Source organism: Panulirus ornatus, chromosome 46, assembly GCF_036320965.1.
Source record: "Panulirus ornatus isolate Po-2019 chromosome 46, ASM3632096v1, whole genome shotgun sequence".
Taxonomy (NCBI): domain Eukaryota; kingdom Metazoa; phylum Arthropoda; class Malacostraca; order Decapoda; family Palinuridae; genus Panulirus; species Panulirus ornatus.
In genome coordinates, this window is record NC_092269.1 from 4,471,728 (window position 1) to 4,499,335 (window position 27,608).

At 43.5% G+C, this 27,608-nt stretch overlaps 1 long non-coding RNA gene across 1 annotated transcript in view; it reads right to left on the reverse strand.

Moving 5' to 3' along the window:
- LOC139763352 (uncharacterized) overlaps nt 1-27,038 on the reverse strand; it is a 39,553-nt gene extending 12,515 nt beyond the window's left edge. The window contains exons 1-2 of the long non-coding RNA XR_011716099.1: nt 26,962-27,038; nt 24,293-24,820 (exon numbers count right to left, since the gene is read on the reverse strand). This is a non-coding gene — a long non-coding RNA (uncharacterized lncRNA). The remainder of the gene's footprint in view (nt 1-24,292; nt 24,821-26,961) is intronic.
- Nucleotides 27,039-27,608: the final 570 nt, after the last annotated feature.

Here is a 27,608-nt window from a genome sequence, read left to right on the forward strand (position 1 = left end):
CACCCGCGCCATATACACGTCCTTACTACCAGCAATTATAAACATTCTACGTATCATAATTAGAGTTCAAATTCGCCCTAACATTTCCCGTACGACAGGAGGGTAAGAGACACAAGACACGCCACACAGAACCGTTGGTTCTCGATGCGAAACCCACAACCCAAGAACGAGGCTTCGAACCCACAGATTCATATTCCACCTCCCCTCCCCTCCTTCTCTCTCTTTTTTTTTTTTCACCCCCAACCCATCTAACTTCGTTCTCTATGGCCTCGCTCGCTCGCGCTCTCTCTCCCCCCCCCCTCCCACCTCCGCATCCCGCAACCTCCTCCTCCCCCCCCCCCCCACCCAGCTCCTCGCTACGAGTCAATGTAAATAAAAGCAGTGTGGTCGCTGGCTTGGCTAGACCATTTGGCTAGACGACAAGGACGTGAACTATTTTCCACCCTACGGGAGCAAGGAGGGAGAGGGGGGTGGGGGGTGGTTGTAAACAAGTGGTGTGTCCTCCCCTCCCCCTCCCCTCCCCCTCCATACAACTACCCATTTACTACCGTATGGAAGAAAACGACGACCAATGGTAGCTTAAAAACTCTATGATCAACTTTATAAATTTCATTTTTCGTAAAATTTACGTTTGTCTTTTCTTTTCTTTTACGCCTTAGACACGACGGTACAACCCCAGCACGACGGTACGATCCTCAAAAAGGAATATTCCCGTACTCAAAGAACGTACCGTCGTGCTCTGAGTTCGTGTTGTCGTACCGGCAAGCTCAAAAATCGTACTGTCGTGTTCTAAGTTCATTCTGTCGTGACCAAAGTGTCGTACCGTATCACAAACGGTTGCATCGCCGTACTTAAAGACCGTACCGTCGTGTTCAAGGATCGTACCGTCGTACCGTATCTCAAACGATTGCATCTCCGTACTTAAAGACCGTACCGTCGTGTTCAAGGATCGTACTGTCGTGCCCAAAGTGTCGTACCGCACCTCAAACGGTTGCATCGCCATACTTAAAGACCGTCGTACCGTCGTGCTCAAAATGCATTCAGTCCTACCCATACCTCATACCAAGTCTCAAAAAAGGGCTGCTGCACCGCCGTCCTCAAAACAAACAAACAAACAAAAACAAAGGAATAATCGCACAGCCGCGCTCAAAAGGCGTTACCGGGTCGCTCGGCAGACCTGCGCGCGCGTACCCAGCCACCCCAAGCGCCGAGTTCCCGCTCGAAAACTGACACATTATGAAGACTCAAGGACTCACTCAACGGTAGTAACGACTATGTAGTGGTGAAGGAAATCCCTCCCTCCCTCTCTCCCGCGAGAGCGCGATGCCCCTAGGAATTTGACTCCTCCGCAGGTCACCCTCCGCGCCATACACACACACACACACACACGGTCGGTCGCCTCCAAAAATCCTGCACACGATCTCGCTTGAACTGCCCACTCCCCCACCGCGCGAGGAACATATGAATGCAGGGGACGCCATACGACTCTTTATAACGAACGAACTAATTCGTTTTACCGCAAAGAGAGTATTACCGCGAATAAATAAATCACCAAGAGTGATATTTCTCTTGATTTCGTGTTGTGTTGACTCCCAAGCAAGCTTCACTAACTATACCTTCCGAAATATCACGAAATAACACATTTTACATGACTGGCTACGCTCATATCCACAAATGAATAACTCTTGTCCCTTACATATAACAATAAAATCCGCAGTGAAGTGATTCTGGCTACTTTTATTATGTAGCCACCTATTTGGTAATCTAGATTTTCGATTCTAACAAACTGAAAGAAAAAAAATCTAGGGTCTATATAAATCTAAGTCATGTCAATTTGTTCTAAATTCTTTAACTTTTGAAACTAACTTAGACTCTAACATATATATATATATATATATATATATATATATATATATATATATATATATATATATTATATATATATCCCCTGGGGATACGGGAGAAAGAATACTTCCCACGTATTCCCTGCGTGTCGTAAAAGGCGACTAAAAGGGAAGGGAGCGGGGGGGCTGGAAATCCTCCCCTCTCATTCTTTTTTCAATTTTCCAAAAGAAGGAACAGAGAAGGGGGCCAGGTGAGAATATTCCCTCAAAGGCCCAGTCCTCTGTTCTTAACGCTACCTTGCTAACGCGGGAAATGGCGAATAGTATTTTTTTTTTTCAAACTATTCGCCATTTCCCGCATTAGCGAGGTAGCGTTAAGAACAGAGGACTGGGCCTTTTTCGGAATATCCTCACCTGGCCCCCTCTGTTCCTTCTTTTGGAAAATTAAAAAAAAAAAAAAAAAAACGAGAGGGGAATACGTGGGAAGTATTCTTAATCCCCTATCCCCAGGCGAATAGTATATATATATATATATATATATATATATATATATATATATATATATATATATATATATAATATATATATATATATATATCTTTTCTTTCTTTCAAACTATTCGCCATTTCCCGCATTAGCGAGGTAGCGTTAAGAACAGAGGACTGGGCCTTGAGGGAATATCCTCACCTGGCCCAATTCTCTGTTCCTTCTTTTGGAAAAAAAAAAATATATATATATGTGTCACTTTATTATATATATATATATATATATATATATATATATATATATATATATATCATCATGGGTCAGTCCAATCAAATTCAGCATCAATTCCAACCAGGTTGGACCAGGACCATATATATATATATATATATATATATATATATATATATATATATATATATATAATATATATATATATAAAGTGACACAAAAAAAAAACCCCACCCAAACCCGACTTTTTCCAACAGCTACTCAAACCCACAGAGCGTAAAACAAACACAACCTTTCGATCTATCCCGCCAGGCAACTTGACCAGGAACAAGAGAGAAAAAAGGAAAACAGGTTTTGCCTTACAAAAAAAAAAAAAAAAAAAACCAACCCTCTATGCGTCCAGTACCACACCACACACCACACCGCCTCCGCCGCTCGACCGCTACACGCGCCCAGCACGTGATGAGTTCGCTAAGCCAGTGTTGCCATATCCAAACACCATAGTCTTATACTCACCTGGTTATATACATGGGTCGCACGCAACACCCTATTGCTTATAGCTTCGCCTATATACTATATAGTATTTTCTTGACCCCGTTCTACTCTCTGGCATGTACAGGAAATTCAACGAGAGCCCAAAATTATTTATATTTATTATCTAGGACGTTCCTCTAAATCTGAGAGGGTATAATGCACAAATCGACCTATTTGATATCAAAAATAATCGCGATTCATCACAGAAATTCCTGTACATACGAGAGAATTTCATACACAAAATCAACCTATTTCAACATCAAAATGATCATGTTTCTCTTTCCGATAAGAAATACCACTTCGAGGCAACTACACAGATGAATTTCACCCTCACCACATCCTCAGCTCTTCCTGATCACACGAGTATCAAGCTTACATTACAGGTGAAGATGGCGTTGAGAGAGAGAGAGAGAGAGAGAGAGAGAGAGAGAGAGAGAGAGAGAGAGAGAGAGAGAGAGAGAGAGAGAGAGAGAGAACAGGGCAAGGTGGGAGGTTGTGGTGGTGGTATAGATATACCAGTTTAGGAGGGACTACCCCTCGTCTTGTATCACTCACTGAGCATGTGGTGCCCAACCTTGTTCCACATTATAGCCTCCCACCATATATACATCGGCATTCACTCAGGCTATAAACACTGCGACTGCGTGCATTGGCGTCCCTACCCGTTCATAGTGTGAATATATACGTTTTCTATTCCCTTTACGGTATGAATTCATAGTTCTTCGTATGCATATATATGTATACGTGTTTTGTATTCTCTTTTAGAGTATGAATTTACAGTTCTAAATTTGTATATACCTATTTTGTATTCTCTTGAAGGTATGAATTTATAGCTCTTAATATATATATATATATATATATATATATAATATATATATATATATATATATATATATATATATATATAATATATTGTATTCTATTTAAAGTACGAATTTATAGTCTTTTATTTGTATACACACGTTTTGCAAGCTCTATAAAGTCTGAATTTATAGGCCACTTTATTTGTAAACACAGTTAAATATTTCAATGCGTCACCAAAAACATCTGTAAAAATACGTATATACAGAATACCCGCAAAAAATAACTAAGACATAAGAATTCATATATGTCCAAATGCCTAATCAATTTCCTATACACAAAAATAAGATATCACCATATATCAACCACAAGCACACCTTTGTTTTTGTAAGCAATAGAACAAATCAGTAATGGAAGTTAAGCCCAACGTTCATTAGTGAAACGTAAAAGAATTTACTGTATTAACACAACACCCGAGGCAGGAAAAAGTCATGACCGATATTCCTAACTGGCAACTGCGTCCATGTCAACAACGCGCGGCATTGGCCAGCTATTGGTGGATTGCCTCCCGTCATGTTGATATATTTGAAGGTAAACCAACAGTTGAACCTACAATCCACAACAGCCGATGGATTTACCCACACTGGTGGAGAATAACAACTTCGCCGATCCATCGCGGAAGAATTCGTAAAATTCCTTCACCAGTCGCTCTATCTCCCCCCTTACCCTCCCTCCCCAAATATATACACCCCCTAACCTATCCCGTTTTCTTCCCTACCCTAACTACCCCCCAACCCCTCCTTCTTACCCCTCCCCCCTCTCCTGAGTCGCACTTTCACCCAGCCCTCCTCCTCCTCCTCCTCCGTTTTCTATACACAAGTGTGTACCTGGGTAAGACCCGAAAGACCTAGTGAACCGATGCCACAGTTTTTCAAAAGAGGGTTGAGTGCGCGGAGGAGGAAGGAGTGGGTTTATTAAACTGTGGTTTATTAAACTATGGGGAGTCCAGGTTTTAAAAGAGGGGTGCGTGTGGGATGTAAAACAGTGGTATGCTTGGGTTTAAAACTGGGATGAAGTTAAACTGGGAATAATGGGGGTAAATATTACGGGTGTGCGATGGAAATAGGGATCTATGTTATATGGAAACGAAAGATGTAATCACGAAAATGTGAGTTCGAAATGGGAAAGACAGATATGAAATAAGCATCGTAGAGTAAACAATGATCATAATGGGGGATTTGACTCTAAATCAGAAATGGAGTTGAATGGGGAATGGAAATGTGACTATAAACCAGAAATGGGGTTAAATGGTGATTGCAGGTGTTAAGAGATTCATCAAACGTGTATATAAAAATAAGACGTTAAACAGGTCGGGTGTGGTCGATGGGGAAGTTAAACGCTAATGGGAAAAAGTTAAACGCATCTATTAACACTCCTAATCACATAGGGACATGCCAATTGAACTCGACACCCGCATATTACAGCTTACAAAGCGATGGTTAAATCTCAAGTCGTCGAAATGATGGCGTGTGACTGTGATATCTTCCTCATGTGTCCATTCATTTCCTTTAACCTAAAACCCACCACTCGCCATTCCGTACGCACGCACCCGCCACATCCCCCGAGCGAACTGCGTCATATTCATTTATCTCTTTAGGCCACCACTTAACAGAAGCCGATAACTTCAGGTAGGATGTCACATCCTCAAATAGATTGCACTTGTTATCGAATGGCAGACACTCGCAACCATCTCCGTATCTAGACTACATCTACCTACCTTCTTCGGGGGGTCAAAGCGAGTTATGAGGATCGAGCGAGAGATGCTCCTCATGTTTACAAGTGACACTTCAAACCCTTCAGCCAAAAGAGTCGGCATGGGTTTCCAGTCGCCTTAGCACAAGACAAAAATGCGACGCGTCGATAAGGCTAATCGACTTTTATAATGTCTACGACCACCTTGGGTACGTTTAAAAGTCCGAGCGTACTGTCGCCGCTCAAGGGGTCGTACCGTCCAGCTCAAGGGGTGGTCGTACCGTCAAGCTCAAGGGGTGGGTCGTACCGTCTCGCTCTAGGGGTAGTGCCGTCCGCTCAGGAGTCGTCCCGTCGCGCTCAAGAGGGTTAAAGGGGTCGTACCGGTGCGCTCAAGGAGGTTAAAGAGTCGTACCTTGCGCTCAAGGGTCGTACCGTCGCGTTCAAGGGGTTAAAGGTCGTACTTGCCAAGGAGTAAGAGTCGTACCGTTGCGCTCAAGAGTTAAGGAGTGTACGTGCGCTCAAGTTCTGTCGCGCTCAAGGTCGTACGTCGCGCTCAAGGGTCGTACCGTGCGCTCAACGGGTTAAAGGAGTCGTACCGCTGCGCTCAAGGGTCGTACTGTCGCGCTCAAGGTCGTACTGTCGCGCCGTCGCGCTCAAGCGCACGTACCATCATTTTAAAGAGAGCAATACACGACGGACGTCAAAAAAAAAAATATAAAATGCCAAAGACGAGGAAGAAGATGAGGGGGGCAGGAAAGTCATATGCCACAGAGGGAGAGGGAGAGAGAGAAGGAAGCGGCCCACAAGAATGTTTATGACCGTCGAGACTCGAATATTTAGGCCTTCCCTGGGCATGGTATCGTCCCAAACAACCCTCACCAAGGGTCGAGTCATGACCCCCTACCCCACACACACACACACACACACACCACACACACACACCCACCCACACACACACACACACCTGTCTATCACGGTGGCTCTTCTACTCTTCTAAAACCGTCCACGACGTCTACTTTTCTAAAACACTTACAAAAAGCCTCAAGTGTACTAGCGTCTATTCGGGGACTCACTTCCTTCAAAATGAAACGCGTAGAAAACGAACAGAAGAAAAAATAAAAAAGAAAATGGAAAGAAAATCAGCACGCGTGTCTCGCCCTAACGATTATGGACCGGATCATTGGGTCCATACATTCGTATCCGGACATCCCATACATAAAGGGAATCAGATACCCGGTGAAGCAGCAGACTAACTTAACATTTTCCCGGTAGTTTGTGTACGTTTGTTTGCGACGGTCGTGTGAATCGGCTGAGATAGGTGGTGTGTGATGGAGAGGTATGGCGAGGGGCTGGTGATGTGGGACTAAAATGCGTGTGGGTCGGTTATGGAGAAAGTCTCATTGCCTATTTGTACATTAATATATATATATATATTCCTATGAGTCCACGGGGAAAATGAAACACGAAAAGTTCCCAGGTGCACTTTCGTGTAATAATCACATCATCAGGGGAGACACAAGAGAGAAATATGTCAACTGACTTTTATATTTCTCTATTGTGTCTCCCCTGATGATGTGATTATCACACGAAAGTGCACTTGGGAACTTTTCGTGTTTCATTTTCCCCGTGGACTCATAGGAATATCTTGATCACGCGCAGAATTGTGATCCTTTCCAATATATATATATATATATATATATATATATATATATATATATATATATATATATATATATATTATTATATATATATATATATTATATATATATATATATATAATATATATATATATATATATATATATATATATATATATATTGGAAAGGATCACAATTCTGCGCGTGATCAAGATATTCCTGTGTCCACGGAACACACACACACACACACACACACACACACACACACGACAAGTCGTTTCCGACCCTGCTGTTGTTGAATTAGCTCAGAGTACGTCTGGCAAGGGAGCGTGCGGACGTCTGGCAAGGGGGTGTGAATTCCGACTGCCTGGGGTATGTGGGTGGGTCGCCGCCAGTGTTTTCACAAACACGCAAAATGTGTATAAATTCGTCCCTTGTTGTGACGCTGCTGTGGATTTCGCCTCATCCGGCTTCCTACATATATCGTGTCAAGGTCAACTGCTCCATATTTTTGTTCCGGTCTGAAAAAGAGTTTATTGAGTTTTGTGTCTTTCTTGAGTTGCCGTTTTTTTTATATCTGCCTTAACCACCTGGGCTCGACGGTGCAAAGCCTTGGATGGTTACGATGCTTGGAGCACGACGGTACGTCTCTTTAAGCACGACGGTACGTCTCTTTGAGCACGACGGTACGTCTCTTTGAGCACGACGGTACATCTCTTTAAGCAAGACGGTTACGATCCTTTGAGCACGACTGTACGATCCTCTGAGCACGACTGTACGATCCTTTAAGCACGACTGTACGATCCTTTAAGCACGATAGTTACGATCCTTTGAGCAAGACGGTTACGATCCTTTAAGCACGACGGTTTCGATCCCTGGCTCCCTTCATAATCCCGCCACTTATGAGCATCGTAAGAAGATCATATACTTTACGACACGATACTTGAGTAAATATGTTTACCACTCCTGGTACCGCAAAAGAATAGATACACTCGCATCACACACGGACGTGATGGAGGATGAAAGATGGCAATGCAAGGCTCTATGCAGCTTCCAGCAGATAGACAGTAGCATCAGAGATCCGTCACACGAGGATAGACCGTTATAGTACCGCCTTCTGTCCTCGCGGAGCGAGACTTTGGAATGATCTTCCTTCGTTCGTGTGCCTCGCTTCATCTTGCTTCTCTTTAAGGATCAGAAATCCACTGACACCGAGGGAACCCCAACCCTATTTTCTTTTCACAACCGAAATGGCTATGACTGCCGTGTCGTCGGTCGCTATAGAAAATGGATGCATTGTAGCCATCTTGTATTAGAACATTCACCACGACCGTAGGTGTTTGTAAGACTCCCCAACCTTCAACATTTCTACAGTAACAAACAAAGATATTCTTTATGAGTAGTGCACTATGAACCCATGTTCTTTCAGGGTTGGAAGATAAGGGAGGGAGGGTGTCTTAAGTCAACCGGACACCCTCTTTGGCCTTCGGGAAGACCTTACAATTTTGGGTAGCCATATACACATCAACAGACAGGAAATATGGTACACCGTCATGGCTTCATTACATAACCTTCATCGATGCAAAGGTCACAGACAGAGTATCCCAAAATGCATATCCTGCGTAGCGAACACTTTAGAAAAAAAAAAAAAGGAGTTTGACCCCAAGTCTTTCAGTACTGTCTACGTAGTACACACTTAAAAGCCCCCCCCCCCCTCTCCTTAAAGTTTCACTACTGACCTAAACTGACATTTTGACAATTACACTGTTTTAACTCGTATCTGATAACACGACAACTTCGTATTCTATAACCGAACAACTTCACTGTCCACATTAATGGAAACTGTCATATGTTTTTCTTCTTCACAACTTTCTACAACCGACATTGTGAATAATGATAAGCTAAGACATATGACAAGACATATTCCTTGTGCTACAATATCATTCCAAGAATACAATTATACAACCATGTGAGCAAGTCCCATAAGTAAATACAATCAGGTTATCTTCAGTGATCATCGTCAAATATAATTCCTGCTGGAGTTCAAACATGGTCAAATATAATTCCTGCTGGAGTTCAAACATCGTCAAATATAATTCCTGCTGGAGTTCAAATATCGTCAAATATAATTCCTGCTGGAGTTCAAACACGGTCAAATATAATTCCTGCTGGAGTTCAAACATCGTCAAACATAATTCCTGCTGGAGTCTAAACATCGTTAAATATAATTCCTGCTGGAGTTCAAACATCGTCAAACATAATTCCTGCTGGAGTCAAAACATCGTTAAATATAATGCCTGCTGGAGTTCAAACATCGTCAAATATAATTCCTGCTGGAGTTCAAACATCGTCAAACATAATTCCTGCTGGAGTCTAAACATCGTCAAATATAATTCCTGCTGGAGTTCAAACATCGTCAAATATAATTCCTGATGGAGTCTAAACATCGTCAAATGTAATTCCTGCAGGAGTTTAAACTAGCAATCCACTACTGGTAAACCTGTAATTTACATCAAAGACAAAAGATAATATACGATAAAAACAATGACAAAAGAAAGTATGCTCCAAGGAACGAGAAAAAGTACTTCCAAATAATTTCACTTCACAACCACTACAAGGGCCTGCCTAAAAATCAGCTCAAAATGGCTCCCTACATATCTAAGACTGAAGTACTCCCAAAACTTAAGACAATGACCAATTGAACACCTTTTAAAGACATGTACTTGACCCCACTAAAGACGACAGAGAAAACACACACACACACACACACACACACACACACACACACACGCACACACACACACACACACACACACACAACTGTAGAAGTGAAATGATTTACTGTCAGTGATGTAATCGTTTCTAGAAATCCTTATCTGCTCTCGCAAGAGGGCCGATGTACGGTGTGGGGTGTCCGGTATATGTACGGAGACGCTCCGGATCCGGTACGAAGAGGTTCGGGCCCCTTTGTCTATCATTCCAATAGATTGAAGCGTAGCTGTGCAAGGGGTAGGGTCATGCCTATAGAAGAGAAGGGCCCCTTCGTCTATCATTCCAATAGATTGAAGCGTAGCTGTGCAAGGGGTAGGGTCATGCCTATGGAAGAGAAGGGCCCCTTTGTCTGTCATTCCAATAGATTGAAGCGTAGCTGTGCAAGGGGTAGGGTCATGCCTATAGAAGAGAAGGGCCCCTATGTCTATCATTCCAATAGACTGAGGCGTAGGTGTGCAAGAGAAGGGCCCCCTAGTGTGAGGAAAATGGGGGGGAAGGGAGTGTCCACTGTGTGAAGAACATTATAGACCAAAACGCCAAGAAAATATGATGTTGAGGGGATGGGATTCACACGTATAAGCTCACTCTTACCAAATCCCAACAACGGGAGCTTAAAAACGTCTCTGTCTCCACTACCCTGGCACATGCAACCGGGTTCAACCCTGAGATGAACAATATTTCCCAGTGCAGAACCTTGGTCAACCCTGATTTAAACCCATAATTCTTACAGGGAGGAAAAAAAAAAAATAAACAGGAGATAAAGATAAGGTATACGATTCTACTGACACGCTGCTCATTATAGACGACACCCATGCAACAGCCAAGACTCGAACCCTGGACCCAGTTTGAGGGAGGGGTCAAGGTTACTGATCCACACAACCACCCGGCCTTGTTTCGTGCTTACAGCCTGACGGTGAAGGGGGAGAGAACCGAGATGCATTTACTAATGCGAGACCTTGGGCCGCACGTACTTGGGCAGGAGGAACGTAAATTGTAACAAGAACCTGATGGTTCCTCAGAAACCGGAGGAGTGAGGAGGAGGATGCTAATTCGTCTTTGCGACATTTGTGGCGTTGAATCGCTTCTATATCATCTCCTTTGTCGACATTTGTGGCGTTGAATCGCTTCTATATCATCTCCTTTGTCGACATTTGTGGCGTTGAATCGCTTTTATATCATCTTTGTCGACATTTGTGGCGTTGAATCGCTTCTATATCATCTCCTTTGTCGACATTTGTGGCGTTGAATCGCTTCTATATCATCTCCTTTGTCGACATTTGTGGCGTTCAATCGCTTCTATATCATCTCCTTTGTCGACATTTGTGGCGTTGAATCGCTTCTATATCACTCCTTTGTCGACATTTGTGGCGTTGAATCGCTTCTATATCATCTCCTTTGTCGACATTTGTGGCGTTGAATCGCTTCTATATCATCTCCTTTGTCGACATTTGTGGCGTTGAATCGCTTCTATATCATCTCCTTTGTCGACATTTGTGGCGTTGAATCGCTTCTATATCATCTCCTTTGTCGACATTTGTGGCGTTGAATCGCTTCTATATCATCTCCTTTGTCGACATTTGTGGCGTTGAATCGCTTCTATATCACCTCCTTTGTCGACATTTGTGGCGTTGAATCGCTTCTATAGCATCTCCTTTGTCGACATTTATGCGTTGAATCGCTTCTATACATCCCTTGTCGACATTGGTTAATCGCATACGTCTTGTCGACATTGTGGCGTTGAATCGCTTCTAATCCTCCTTTGTCGACATTTGTGGCGTTGAATCGCTTCTATATCACCTCCTTTGTCGACATTTGTGGCGTTGAATCGCTTCTATAGCATCTCCTTTGTCGACACGCAAGGTGAAAGATTAATCAGATACGCTTCACTAGTGACACAAAGACGTTCCAACCCTCTAACCAACCTTGGCTGATGCGAGAAATGGATTTAACACTATCGAGACGCCTCGAAGTGTCTATGGTCCCTTCTTCTTCATCTGGCAGTGGTGGCGAGGCAATGGGGTTGGCGTTTGGTGACCTCGGGCCTTTCCCTTGGGCAACAGACCTCGAGGCTGTGTCAAATGCCAGGGCAAGTGCCAACAAGCCAGCATACATACACGAGTGCCAACGTACGTACCACCATAGGGGACATGTGTGCCAGCCAACCATCTCAAACCAGACTTGTTACCTCCTGAAATTGAGACTTTCTAAGTCAGCAGGAATGTACTACACGCTACTGTAACAACATACAGTCGAGGAATTCCATCATTACAAAATTAGCGTCAACAACAGTCCCACTTATTTCTGAAATTCACAGAATACAAAAAAAAAAAACATTTCAAACGTGTATGACACTCACTGTAATGTGCTGTAACACAGACGGGTATCAACATGACCTTCCCACAGTCCCTGTACTTATCTGTACTAACATCAATATCTCTGTGAGTATAAAACATATCAATTCTGTAACCACAAGTCCTAAAGACATATCTATTCTGTAACCACAAGTCCTAAAGACATATCTATTCTGTAACCACAAGTCCTAAAGACATATCTATTCTGTAACCACAAGTCCTAAAGAAACACTGAACCCCAATCTAGATATCTATCGTAATAAACTTAAAGATATCATTCCCTTTACAATGTCCTAAACAGTTTATTTTGAACCCACAAACCCGATTCTATTTGACAAGTCCAAGACATATCATCTTACCACAGCCAGCTCTATCCCGCCACAAGTCATAAGACATAGTGTGTGTCTGTAACCTATCCTAAGCAAATTATTCACACAAGTCCTAAAAAGACACTGCACAATCTTAGTATGTTACGAATAAACTTTTGAGTATATCATTTCCTTTTTGTGATATTCGTTTGATCTCGAAGTCCCCCAAACTGTTCGGACTTTGGTCCATGAATATCCATCCACCAGCGGGCGGCCTCTCCCGCCAACACAGTATACATGACTTGAGTGTGTGGGGTGTGAGAGCCTTCTGGCCACAAGTTCACAGAGTCACGAAGGGTCAAAGAAGGAAGGGGATGGAATGCGATGATGACCCATAGTGATACTCGCCTCTTACCCTGTACGAACACAGAATCCGGTGAAAGATATAACAAACAGTCCGGTCTACACTATTGCTAACGTCCGGTTAAGAGAAATAATTCGTCGGGTTAACAACTAAGTCTTACACACAAAAGATTTAAGGAATGCAACCGAAGATATACAAAGACACACTGAGCATATCCCAGGCACATAGATGTGTTAAGGGGACTACATGCCTCCAAAACACGAGTACATCACTCCTCCTCCTCCAAAACACTCTTACAAACCATGAGGCAGAGAGCAACATCCGGTGTGATTCCCAGATCCCGATATCGGAGGATGTTGGAGGTGATGTTGAGAAAGAAACATCACACACACACACACACACACACACACACACACACACACACACACACACACACACACGTGATGAAACTGTAATTCTGACAGCTTATTACAGAAGTTTATTTAAAAAAAAAAACCGTATAACAACAGAGAAAGTTCAAGAGTGTACAATCTCTTCTCCCTAGAGCAAAATGAGGTAATCCTAAAGCTGGACCGTGTGTAAATGTTGTGTGTGTGTGTGTGTTAAGACACGGTACCTAAACATATACGAGGTTGAGAGACTTGGGGCAACACGAGCGATAAAAATCTCTCTCTCTCTCTCTCTCTCTCTCTCTCTCTCTCCTCTCTCTCTCTCCTCTCTCTCAGACCTACCTACCTACCTCACATAACCTTAGGATGCGCCTTCAGGGAGGGGGAATTCTACACGCGTGGGAGATCCACCCAAACCCACCACCATTTCCTGAACTCTCACTTCTGTCTGTCGCGCTGCTTAATTCTTAAAAGGCTTTGGGTGCTGTCAAAACCCCCTCACAGTTTCCTCATTGAACACACTCCACTCACACAACTACTCTAGTACTATTATACGAATTCGTCAAAACCCCTCACAGTTTCCTCATTGAACACACTCCACTCACACAACTACTCTGGTACTATTATACGAATTCGTCAAAACCCCCTCACAGTTTCCTCATTGAACACACTCCACTCACACAACTACTCTAGTACTATTATACGAATTCGTCAAAACCCTCACAGTTTCCTCATTGAACACACTCCACTCACACAACTACTCTAGTACTATTATACGAATTCGTCTTTACGTCTTGTACTTTTCTGGCCCTGTCTCTTATTAGGAACCCTAGTGGTTCTCTGTTCTTGTCCTTCTCTTAGATCTGTTGACACCATCAAAGTGGCGCAAGAGATCTGAAGGATGTGATCAAGTCGCCCCTTACTTTTCTCTTCTCCACGGTGGGCATATTTGTGGCCTGTGTGAACTCTCGTCAGAATTCAGTTCTCTTATTTCAGGAACGGCCTTTGTATGTATGTATGTATAGTGAATGTTGTATATATGTATGTATGGATGTACGTATAGATGGATGTTTATAAGTTATACACACACTGCATATACATTCATGTGTTCATGTCACCTCAACTCGATTTTGCAACTATCCATAACAAACTCTTTTCAGTCAGCTAAAGCTGCTGATGCAACAACAGACACCTGCAAGACACTGCACTGTTGCATCAGCTATAGCGGCGTTACTTATAGCTTCACCTCTCTCTCTCTCTCTCTCTCTCTCTCTCTCTCTCTCTCTCTCTCTCTCTCTCTCTCTCTCTCTAGGTCTATAGCTATACCACACAACCACCTTCCACAAACACAGCTCTCTACCACACACACACACCACCCCACAACCCCCAGACACTGCACTTAAATACCGTTCATAAATCATTTCAATTCGTAGGACTAAAAAGAGAAAATGAATAAATCTGGTTGACCAGCGGGTCCAGGCAAGCAAGTCTCACGGGGAAGAAGGTAATTTTACATCCAGCTTACCTCAAGGCGGAAAATAAGTCTACTTGGATAACTGGAAAAAGAAAAAAAACTCACCCAGCAAGGTGAGGGAGTGTAAACAGAAACGTCTTTTGGTCATGTATGACCGCTTATATATATATATAATATATATATATATATATATATATATATAATATATATATATATATATATATATCACAGTCTCTTTAACTCCATCCTTCCAGGTTCCCGATCTCTGGCTCTCCCTCCTCTTGTCCCTTAAACTCCTCTTTGTCTGTCTTTCTTCACTCATCCTCTCCATTTGTCCGAACCAATGCAGGACACCGTGGTCGGCCCCTCTCAATTATTCAACTCTACATTCCCTATCTATCACTGCCGGTGTCCCTCAACAAGGCACTGTCCTGCCTGCTATGTTCTTCCTTCTTTCTTCAGCAACTGGTGACATATATTCATATACTATCGACTCAACAACGCCATCTTCCATTTCTTTCAGATCCATTCTGTCTTCTCGTAATATACGTCGCCACTACCTCTATTGAACTCGGAAATGGACAGGATTTCACAGTGGAACAAACGTAAACAGGTTAACATTTAAAAAAAAACCCTAATCTCTTCACATTTTCTTTTAAATTCCTTCACATCTCTCTCTCTCTCTCTCTCTCTCTCTCTCTCTCTCTCTCTCTCTCTCTTCTCTCTCTCTCTCTCTCTCTCTCTCTCATCACCACATCTCTCTCTCTCTCTCATCCCTTTTGACGATTCTCTCATTCCGATGATCAACACCAAAACACACCCCGGGTGTCACCGTAACAATCTAATCTACCTTGGAAACCCCAGCGTTACACAAGAGGCAAGTCTACCTCTAAGAGACTCTTATGTGTGTACACTCTGGTTCATAGCCCGAGGATCTAGTCTCAATAGCTGCTGTGATTAAACAATGGACTGGTTCGTCCTTGTATAGAGAATTATCCTGACATCTGAGGAAGTTCTAACACTACATAATCAGTGGAAATCTAGATGGACTCCGATCTAACACCTTTTCCAATCTGATCTTCGGACATTATATCATCCCCCTGCACCCAACGCCATATAATGTTGTTGGATCTTTTTTCCCCTCTTCTACAGCTATTATTCCGGTTTCTGCTCCCGAGAACTGGCTGTCTCGTGTGACCTCCGCCATTAGCCAGACCGCGAAATACTAGACAAGCTACCGCGTCACGTAATTACTGTGTGGCCAACAGCAATTGAAGGATGACGGGATGTTGTGATGTTTGTTTCAGTCCTTACACCGTCAACCTTTGAAACTCTTTATCTTCTGATGTCTATCCAAACAGCACCAATCCCCCAACCCGTCCCTTGTTAAATCTCTCATAATTTTTTTTTTCCAATTCCTAACAATCTTTTGCATTTACTCACGTTCTTTTCATACTTCTCTTAAGCAATTGACCACAATGTAACAATTCCGTGCCAAAAGCGTCTTTCCTCCCTAAAAAAAAGAAGAAATCGTTGTATTACGTCCATCTGGGTTTTACATCGTGAAGAGATCTCTCGAACTGTTTGGAAAGTGGGGTTCGAACCTTTCGTCTCTTTAGCCTCAGAGCAAGTTCACTGACCTGACCCAATTGTTCATTTCTTGTATCACTCACAGCTGGAGGACTGAGGGTGTTCAAAGACTTGCTTTGCCTGTGGCTCATTAACCTCTTGAACACGACGGTGGTACGACCCGTTGAACATGACGGTGGTACGACCCGTTGAACACGAAGGTACGACCCGTTGAACACGAAGGTACGACCCGTTGAACACAACGGTGGTACGACCCGTTGAACACGACGGTGATAGAACCCGTTGAACACGAAGGTACGACCCATTGAACACGACAGTGGTACGACCCGTTGAACACGAAGGTACGACCCGTTGAACACGACGGTGGTACGACCCGTTGAACACGACGATGGTATGACCTGTTGAACACGACGGTACGACCCCTTGAGGACGACGGTATACGACCCTTGAGTATGACGGTACGCCCCTTGAGTACGACGGTACGCCCCTTGAGTACGACGGGTTGATACGACCTCTGAACACGACGGTACGACCAGGGTCTCCCTTGACGTGCATATATATGTAGCGGGATCATGAACAAGGGTCGTTCCACCGTGTTCCAGGGTCGTAGCGTCGTGCTCAGGAGTCGTTCCCTCCTGGCTCATGGGTCGTATAGTCGTCCTTCAGAAAGCAATATCGTCGTCGAATGAACACGACCATTGACCGTAACAAGCGACGACGACACACGAGGTAACGACTTACGTGTCAAACGCAAGATTACGACCAGCGTGGCAGATGGCCTTAGGGGTCAATCATTGCCAATCAAACCCCCGTACTTCGTTTTCCTTCACCGCCTCTCGTTTTCTGTCACCGTTAGTCAAGAATCCCCTCGACCGCTTCTCATATTCCCCCCAACCATCCCCTCCCCCTTTTCTTTCTCCCCCTCACCGCCACGTGCCGTTTTCTATTCCTGTCCAGCACACACACACACACACTCCCTCGACCGCGTCCCGTTTTCCGTGACGGCGGATGGCGACAGACGTCACCGGCAATGGGTGGCGCACCTTCTCACCGACGGCACACTGGCGGCACACTGACGGCACACTGACGACCCACTGGCGGCACACTGACGACACACTGACGACACACTGACGGCCCACTGGCGGCACACTGACGACACACTGACGACACACTGACGGCCCACTGGCGGCACACTGACGGCACACTGACGGCACACTGACGGCCCACTGACGACACACTGACGACACACTGAAAGCTCACTGACAGCTCATTCATCAACCATCGCTTCCTCCCTTAGTTATCCAACCCAATTAAAGATGTCGACACACACACACACACACACACACACAACACACACACACACACACACACCTCACTGGAACAAATCTACAGGAATCTACTTCAACCTCGATTACAGGTCAAAGACAGCCTCGCCCTAACGAGTTATTTTGGATAAGCAATATCTATTCCCATTAAGACTCGAACCGATGACGCCCTTCGTCGATCTGGAGGCCACAAGGTTCTGTGGCGCTTGTTTATACGTGGGTGAAGATGGTGAGTGTGGATGGTGAGTGATGGTGAAGGCAGCAGTAGGGATGGTGATGGTGAGTGATGGTTGTTACTCCACAGATCTCCCCTCGTTACTCCCCAGACCTGTTACATCTCCCCTCGTTACTCCCCAGACCTGTTACATCTCCCCTCGTTACTCCCCAGACCGGCTTAGTCTTGAATAACAATAACTAAACGAGGAAAGAAGAGAGAAAGATGCTACAGCATCCTCAGGTCGGCTGTGAGGGGGGGAGACTAAGCCAGAGGTTGTACCTTCGAAAATAGGCACTTCTTCCCTCGTCTCAAAGTCCACAGTAATTCACAACATCTGACACACACACACACACACACACACACACACACACAACGCACACATAAGGAAAAAACAAGCATTATTTCAGCCAAGACTTTTTACCCTTATACGAAAACCAAAAAAAAAACCATGACCTCCAAACGTGTTGAAAAATAACTTCAACAAAGGTGGGTGGGTGGCTATATACAGCTCCCTTAGTATCTCCCATGACCTCAATATCCCCTTAGTTATAAGGGTCTTATCGCCTTATCGCCAGCCATCAGGGTGATGGCTGGCGATAAGCCCCCTGGCGCTCTTGTCAAAATCACATGTCCACTGGGCACCCAACTGCGACATGGCCCCCTGACCCATCCCCGTCCCTTCCACGTACCGTACAGACGTCCACTCCAAGGGTTAGTATTCACGCCTCCCCATCTCCAACCAGGCACTGTGGTGGTCGGCAGGGTGCATGACAAGCGTGGCGTGACATTCTGAAGGTCATGACACCATTTGCTGGGCCAAGGGAAAAGGTTGTGGTGCCTACTGGGGTACTGGGCTGCTCCTCCTCCTCCACCATAATGTCACAACACTGGTCGACAAGAGTAAGAGGGTGTATTTCACTTCTTGGGGGAGTGGGTGAAATCCTTCCCCTCCGTCTTCGGTGAGAAAGTGAGGATATGTGTGTCTCTCTCTTTTTCATTCATCTGTCGTATAGGCTTTCCACGATGGTATATATATACATATATTTTTGTATATGACACAGTGTTTGTAGGTATTATGTAGTTGAATGATAAGCTATAAGGACTAGAGGGTGGGAAGGTGCCCTCTGCTGTACTACCCTGTCTCTATCTATAGTGTGGGTGGGGAGGAGCCTTCTGCTGTACTATCCTGCCTCCATCTATAGTGGTGGGTGAGGGAGGAGCCTTCTGCTGTACTATCCTGCCTCCATCTATAGTGGTGGGTGAGGGAGGAGCCTTCTGCTTACTATCCTGCTCCATCTATATGTGGTGAGGGAGGACCTTGCTTTACTGTCATCTACCTTCTGGCTACCCCACCTCCCAATAAAGGAGAGAGAGAGGAGAGAGAGAGAGAGAGAGAGAGAGAGAGAGAGAGAGAGAGAGAGAGAGAGAGAGAGAGAGAGAAGCAGCCTCCTTCCCTCCCCCTGAAACAGCTTCTCTCTCTCTCTCTCTCTCTCTCTCTCTCTCTCTCTCTCTCTCTCTCTCTCTCTCTCTCCAACCACCCCCCCTTCCCCACTTCCCCCCCCGGTACGTGAGGACTGCCACGTCCGTGAACGAGGAACCACAAGGACACACGAGATTCGTCCACTCCTCGACCGGTCATTGACTGACACGGCGGAGCCTCGGTTATCTCGCCCTGAAGTGATTGATGGCAGATAAAAGGTAGTTCTACCAGAGGAAGGCCGCTCCTCACGCGAGGCCACCCGAAAACCACCCCTCTCTCTCTCTCTCTCTCTCTCTCTCTCCTCTCTCTCTCTCTCTCTCTCTCTCCCACGTGTGTGCACGAGACGCTCATGACAACGCCCTCGTGTTATCCAAGGCCAATGAGAACCCGAAGGGCACGCCAGTGGAACGAGTCTTAAGACGGATAAGGACTTAATAGTTTTTACGTACGTAAGGGCAAGACGACTCACCCCAGAAATAACCCCAAGCCATCAAATACTAAATAGTAAAGACACATGTATTTATTAAACATTATGATACCTATGATCCACATGATGCAAAAATATAATACATACGCCCGTATATGTGTATAAAATATAATACATACGTACGTATATGTGTATAGAATATAATACATACGTACGTATATGTGTATAAAATATAACACACACGTACGTATATGTGTATAAAATATAATACATACGTACGTATATGTGTATAGAATATAATACATACGTACGTATATGTGTATAAAATATAATACATACGTACGTATATGTGTATATAATATAATACATACTTACGTATATGTGTATAAAATATAACACATATGCTTATGTGTCTATAATATAATAAATACATACGTATATGTGCACAGAAATATAATACACACACATATCTACGCATACACATCCATGTGTGTACCTTTATGTGTATATGTGTATGATTCTGGTACCTATTTCTAATAGCACAAGTTAGGAGTGTATATATCCACCTCTTTGTACAATACGTAGATATTTCTATTAGTCCTAACTATGGTGTCTATGCGCCTGCATTGTTAGTACACCAAAACAATAATAATAATAATCCCGTCATGGAAAATACAACATCCTTGTAAAGGAATACAAAGGAAAACACAGGAATATAAACAACAAAGATCCACTGGAGGCAAGCAAGAGGTCACAACCCACTTAAGAAATATATCATATCTTCCCACTGCTCGATATCCACCTTGAAGTCATGAAATCATTTTCCTTTTTTTTTTCCAGATAAACTTCAAAAGTAGAAAAATAGAGACTATTTTCGTTAATGTCACTTTCAACCTTCCACGCAGCAAGGTTATGTGGCCTCGTATCACAGTGTGGATCACAGCTGGAGCCCCTTTTTTTAAAACAAGCTATTGAGATATGAAACCACAAACCTAATTTAGTCTGGGTTTAAACACAAGCGCTCTCCACGCACACCATGGACATCTTCCCCTAACATTATCTCACATCTGATTCTCCGATCACCTCTGTGAACAGCCATCCCCTTTCTCTGTCAAGCAGTTACCTCCATATAAGAATCACACAACAGCACTATGTTTTCTTCCATTGAATAGCTCAGTCACACAAGGAAAACGCACTGCGCATGCAGACTCAAATCACCCTCACCCACCCATCCATTTTCGCTCGTGTAACTTGCCAATCTATCGTCCAATCATCTCAGGAGATCTGCACTGATAACACTGCGTCAGTCCACTTGGCCAACAATCGTGTCTCCAAGTCACAATCATCAGTCCTCCTTTTTATACTTGTCTAATCCTTAGTGTCCATTACGATTACTTCATCTTATCTTTTAATACCTGTCCAATGTTATTGTTCCATCACGATTACTTCAATGAGTTACTTTCAGTGTCTTACTGGTGTTTGTTTCACACAGTCCATTCCTCTAAAACAACTTTTTATCTCTTCAAAACCTCCTTGTCTTTCAAGCGAGAGTACATTCCGTTTTCTATACGTGTATTACCGTATGATAAATTTCTCAAGTGCGGAGCACAAAAAAAATTCTCTTCCAATTTCTCCCTCCGGTGTCTGTTACCCCCCCCCCCAGATCCATCCAATAACTCACACACACACACACACACAAGGTATAGGGGTGAAGACATGGCCCACATATACAAGATTACGCGACGGGACAACACAAGTGCAAGACTCACACTCCCTCAACACACACACACACACACACACACACACACACACAGATCGTAATCACACACCGCTTCTGAAACCCGGCACAACACGTCGACTCTGAACTGTGGGGTTCCGGGTTCGATAACTGCTGGATCCTCACTTCTTTTTTTTCTTTTTAATGAAGTGGCGTTTCGTCAGCAGAACGCGTAATGGCGTCTATTAGAGATTCTGCCTGGACAGCGACCACAACCCGCCTTCCGCAACCTCTGTACCCTGTGTGGTTCGGCCAGGGTATACGCAACACGTTTTCTTCAGCCTCTGCAACTACAGTGATGGCTCTTACTCGATACGCTTTTCCTCGCCACGCTGGCCTGAGCTACGCATTCAGGTACCCAGGGAAAACTGAATTCAATGAGCTGAATCATAATTTCAGCTGAATGTTAAATGAAACAAATGTTTCGATGCATTATTACATGACAGCTAGAGGCTGAGTGTGAACGAATGTGGCCTTTGTTGTCTTTTCCTAGCGCTACCTCGCACACATGAGGGGGGAAGGGGACGGTATTCCATGTGTGGCGAGGTAGCGATGGAAATGAATAAAGGCAGACAGTATGAATTATGTACATGTGTATATATGTACATGTCTGTGTGTGTATATATATGTGTACATTGAGATGTATGGGTGCGTATGTTTGCGTGTGTGGACGTGTGTGTATATGGGGGTGGGTTGGGCCATTTCTTTCTTCTGTTTCCTTGCGCTACCTCGCAAATGCGGGAGACAGCGACAAAGCAAAATAAATAAATATGAATATTATCCCTGGGGATAGGGGAGAAAGAATACTTCCCACGTATTCCCTGTGTGTCGGAGAAGGCGACTAAAAGGGGAGGGAGCGGGTGGCTGGAAATCCTCCCCTCTCGTTTTTTTTTTTTTTTTATTTTCCAAAGGAAGGAACAGAGAAGGGGGCCAGGTGAGGATATTCCCTCGAAGGCCCAGTCCTCTGTTCTTAACGCTACCTTGCAAACGCGGGAAATGGCGAATAGTATAAAAAAAAAAAAATATATATATATATATATATATATATATATATATATATATGTGTGTGTGTGTGTGTGTGTGTGTGTGTGTGTGTGTGATGCTTGCCAAGCGGTGAAATGCTTTTAGCTTCGACTTTTCTTTTTCTTTTTAACAAAATTCTCTTGTCGAGCAAGAAGTAAACACCATTAGGAAAGAATGTATTATTAGTTTGAATATTGGGATCAAGGGCGTTCCCATACGAGAGAGAGAGAGAGAGAGAGAGAGGAGAGAGAGAGAGAGAGAAGAGAGAGAGAGAGAGAGAGAGAATACGAGCCTGAATGTACATGATGTAATACCTGGGGGGTCTGGGTGCAAGGGGTGGTGGGTGAGGGTTCGACTCTCCTAAGCGGCTGGCTTAGTGGTGTGTGTGCTGGCTGTGGTGTGTGTGTGTGTGTGTCTGTGTGGGACCAGAGCTTTGGCTGTGAAGGTGTGAGAGGAGAGGGGGTGTTGGGGTTAGAAACCTGCCCCTCTGGCTCTAATGGGGTTTAAATTGGGCTTTTGTAATGTGGGGGGGGAATCAGCTCATGGTCCCTGGCTCTAATGGGGTTAAATGAAGGCTTTTGAAACGAGGGGAATACGAGCAAGGTTTACGCTTCAGAATTCAAAGGTTTAATCTTAAGAATCCAAAGGTTTAACCCTCAGAATTCAGAGGTTTAATCTTCAGAATTCAAAGGTTTAATCTTAAGAATCCAAAGGTTTAACCCTCAGAATTCAGAGGTTTAATCTTCAGAATTCAGAGGTTTAATCTTCAGAATCCAAAGGTTTAATCTAAGAATAAGTTAATCCTCGAATTCAGTGATTGAATCTTCAGAATTCAGAGGTTTAATCTTCAGAATCCAAAGGTTTAATCTCGGATCCAAAGGTTTAATCCTCAGAATTCAGTGATTGAATCTTCAGAATTCAGAGGTTTAATCTTCAGAATCCAAAGGTTTAATCTTCGGAATCCAAAGGTTTAATCTCAAATTCAGTTGAATCTCAATCAGAGGTTTAATCTCAGATCCGTTTATTGACAAAGGTAATCATCAGACCAGGTTAATCTTCAGAATTCAGAGGTTTATCCTTAGAGAGGAAGGGGACGCCATTAACAATGTAGCGAGCTCCTTGCCCACCATCGTCCATCAACAGTGCTTTAACTCGAGGCGATCGTCCCAGACAACGCGAGGTGGCACATGAACCATTCCTTAACGATGCATTTGGCTGTCGGAGCGTCGTGAGCCTTACGACCGTCGGAGACGTAGTCGGAAACGCCCGGAATGTTGAGTCAAATTCCTCATGTTGCTTTGGCTGCTGCGACCGGGCGAAGCACCAGCCAAATATGATCAAAAAAAACCCTCACACATATGTGAAGTTAAGACATGAGACACAGACACACACACACACACACACACATTAATAAAAAAAAAACTCACACATATGTGAAGTTAAGACATGAGACACAGACACACACAGACACACACACACACACATAATACGATGCATTGATTACTATACTTACGCGATTGTGTTCAGAAGGCGGGCGGTTGGGAAGGCAACGATCGGAGGGTTCTTGAAGTTCATCTGACGGCGTGTCACCCATTCTTCAGCGACGGTGTTCTCCAACGTCTTCGAAGGTCCGCGCTCCGGCAGGCAACGTCTGCCTCTCTTGCGATTCGCATTCCCTCCGTCTGTCCTGATGGCTGGCTTGGCCGACACTCGTAAGGCCTTCTTAAACCTGTGGCACCTTCATTACAGCAGCTTAATCACTTCAATCATGGAATTGCCAATCGATTCTTTAGCACAGTTTATTTTTTTCCCTTTACTAGGGATCGAAGTGACGTGTCTTTCCTTTACTAGTGATCGAAGTGGCGTGTCTTTCCTTTACTAGTGATCGAAGTGGCGTGTCTTTCCTTTACTAGTGATCGAAGTGGCGTGTCTTTCCTTTACTAGTGATCGAAGTGGCGTATCTTTCTAGTCTTTTCTTATTTTGAAATCTCCACCTCAAGTTCTCTTAACCCCTTACACATCTCAAGCCGCACACCAAACACTGAAAGAACCAGAAGATTGGACGAATGCAGTGAGACGAATGCAGTGGTGTCGTCTTCAGTGTCACTTCTTAATTCATAGTATCAAAAACACATCTGTCCTTCCAAGGTACGGCTTGAAATGACTTGGAATAACTAAATTACAGAATTAAACCTTATGTATCAAATTAGATTTACTGCAAAGGAATATCAAAATCACAACAATGTTGAGGTATCTAAAATTTCAAAGAAAAATTCTCCAAAAAAATACAGAGAAAGTACAAAAAAATTTCCTGTAAAGTATAAACAAAAAATAAATCAAAAAAGAAATGTTCATATACTAACCAATGTATGTAAACACTACAGATAAGTGGGTTAAACTGTGTGTGTGTGTGTGTGTGTTGTGTGTGTGGTGTAATGTGTGTGTGGAATATCAGAAAATGATAATGAGTCCAATTTATATACAAATATGGTAATACGGTTTTTGGTCACGTGAATAAAACAGTGAATGTAATTCACTGATATATAATATAATCAACTAAATGATACATGAAGGAATTCAACTTGATAACATGATGAAATTTAACTTGAAGGTGTAAAGAAATTTACATGCTATGCAAAAATCTAACCTGTTGTAGAGAAAAAAAATCTAAATTGATATGAAGAAATTTAACCTGATAATATGAAGAAATTTAACATATGACGAAATCTAACCAGACAGTATGAAGAAATTTAACGTAATGATATGAAGAAATCTAAACTGATAATAAAGAAATTTAATAACGAATCTAACAATATGAAGAAATTTAACCTGAATAATATGAAAGAAATTTAACCTGATAATATGAAGAAATTTAACCTGATAATATGAAGAAATTTACCAGGATGATAATATGAAGAAATTTAACCTGATAATATGAATAAATTTAACCTGATAATATGAAGAAATTTAACCTGATAATATGAAGAAATTTTACAGAAATTAACCTGATAATATGAAGAAATTTAACCAGATGATAATATGAAGAAATTTTACAGGATAATATGAAGAAATTTAACCAGATAATATGAAGAAATTTTAACCATACAATATGAAGAAATTTAACCATACAATATGAAGAAATTTAACCATACAATATGAAGAAATCTAACTAGACTGTATGAAGAAAACTAACCTGGTAAAAAAAATTGATATGAAGAATTCCATCTAACATAAATAATGAACCTAAGAAAATAAATCTAACATGATAATATGAGGGAAAAAATAACAGGTCAATATTGGCTTAGGTGTGGCGAGGGTGTTGACCTAATTTGACTGGAGGGACTTGCCCTGAGGGGAGGGGGTCATAGCTCAGGGAGAATGGGTCGACCTGGGTAAAGTTAAGGGAGGGCAATGGAACAGGGAGGTGGAGGAGGGGTCATAACTCAGGGAGAATGGGTCGACTTGGGTGAGGTTAAGGAAGGGTAATGGAACAGGGAGGTGGAGGACCTTGTCTTCATGACAAGAAGGACTTGAGACGAGAGTTGGAGAACTCTGATCCCAACGGGCAGGAAGGGGCTGGCCCTTGGCTCAGGGTGGGGGAAAAGAAGGGAAGGCTTATGTCAAGGGAGATAGGGAGTGCTAAAGAAAAAAAGAAGAGGAAGAACTGATGGGGGGAAAAAATGAGAACTCTGTGAGTGGCAGGGGGATAAAAAAAAAACCTTTTGACCCAAGAAGAGAAGGAAGATTCCAATTCAAAAGCATTCCTCCTCATGACCCCATTCTCCACTCATGAGAAGCCTAGTTAAAACGATGAGTGACCTCATTCCTGGGCATTATATAATATATATATGTATGTCCCCCTGGTTACAGAAACCACACAAGGGCAGTTACGGTCTGTGATCTCTCTCTCTCTCTCCCTCTCTCTCTCTCTCTCTCTTAAAGCCAGTGAGAACAGTTTTCTTAGAATTATGAGTGGGTAAGTGGCAGCACTCTCTCTAGATGAATAAATGAAGGTGTACTCACGTGTCAGGAGGAGAGGGGAGATGAGTCAACCATCTAAGCACCCTTACTCACTCTCTGATGAATAAATGGTGTACTCACGTGTCAGGAGGAAGGGGGAGATGAGTCAACCAGCTAAGCACCCTTACTCACTCTCTGATGAATAAATGAAGGTGTACTCACGTGTCAAGAGGAGGAAGAAGAGGAGAAGGAGGAGGAGAGGTCTCACAGTGGCCCTCGTGAAATACGGTGGGGTCACTCACCTACCCTGAAACAAAAATAAACACCGAGCAATTAACATATGACCAAACAACAACAACAATAACAACAAACACACCGGGACAATTAACATATGACCCACCAACAACAACAGAAACAATTCAGGATCGGTGCATTGACCTAGCTTCGAGCTGACCTCTTCTTGTAGCATTCCACACACACACACACACACACACACACACACACACACACACACACACACACAACCTCTTAACCCTTCCTCTCCCTCACACTCACCCATTTCCACCACACCCATCCTCCTCACCCAACCGAAACCCGCGTCACCCGTCACGGAGAACTGGTCGCTTACATAAGGAGCAAGACCGGGGGAGAGAGAGAGAGAGAGAGAGAGAGAGAGAGAGAGAGAGAGAGAGAGAGAGAGAGAGAGAGAGAGAGAGAGAGAGAGCAGCAGCAGCAGCAAGACGTGGGGCAGAGGAGAGGGGGTTTCAACCTTCCCTCCTCCTCCTCCTCCTAAACCAACCCGCCCCCCCACTCTACCTTACTGACACAGTCAGCCACACTCACATCTGCTTCACAGAGAACGAGTTTGT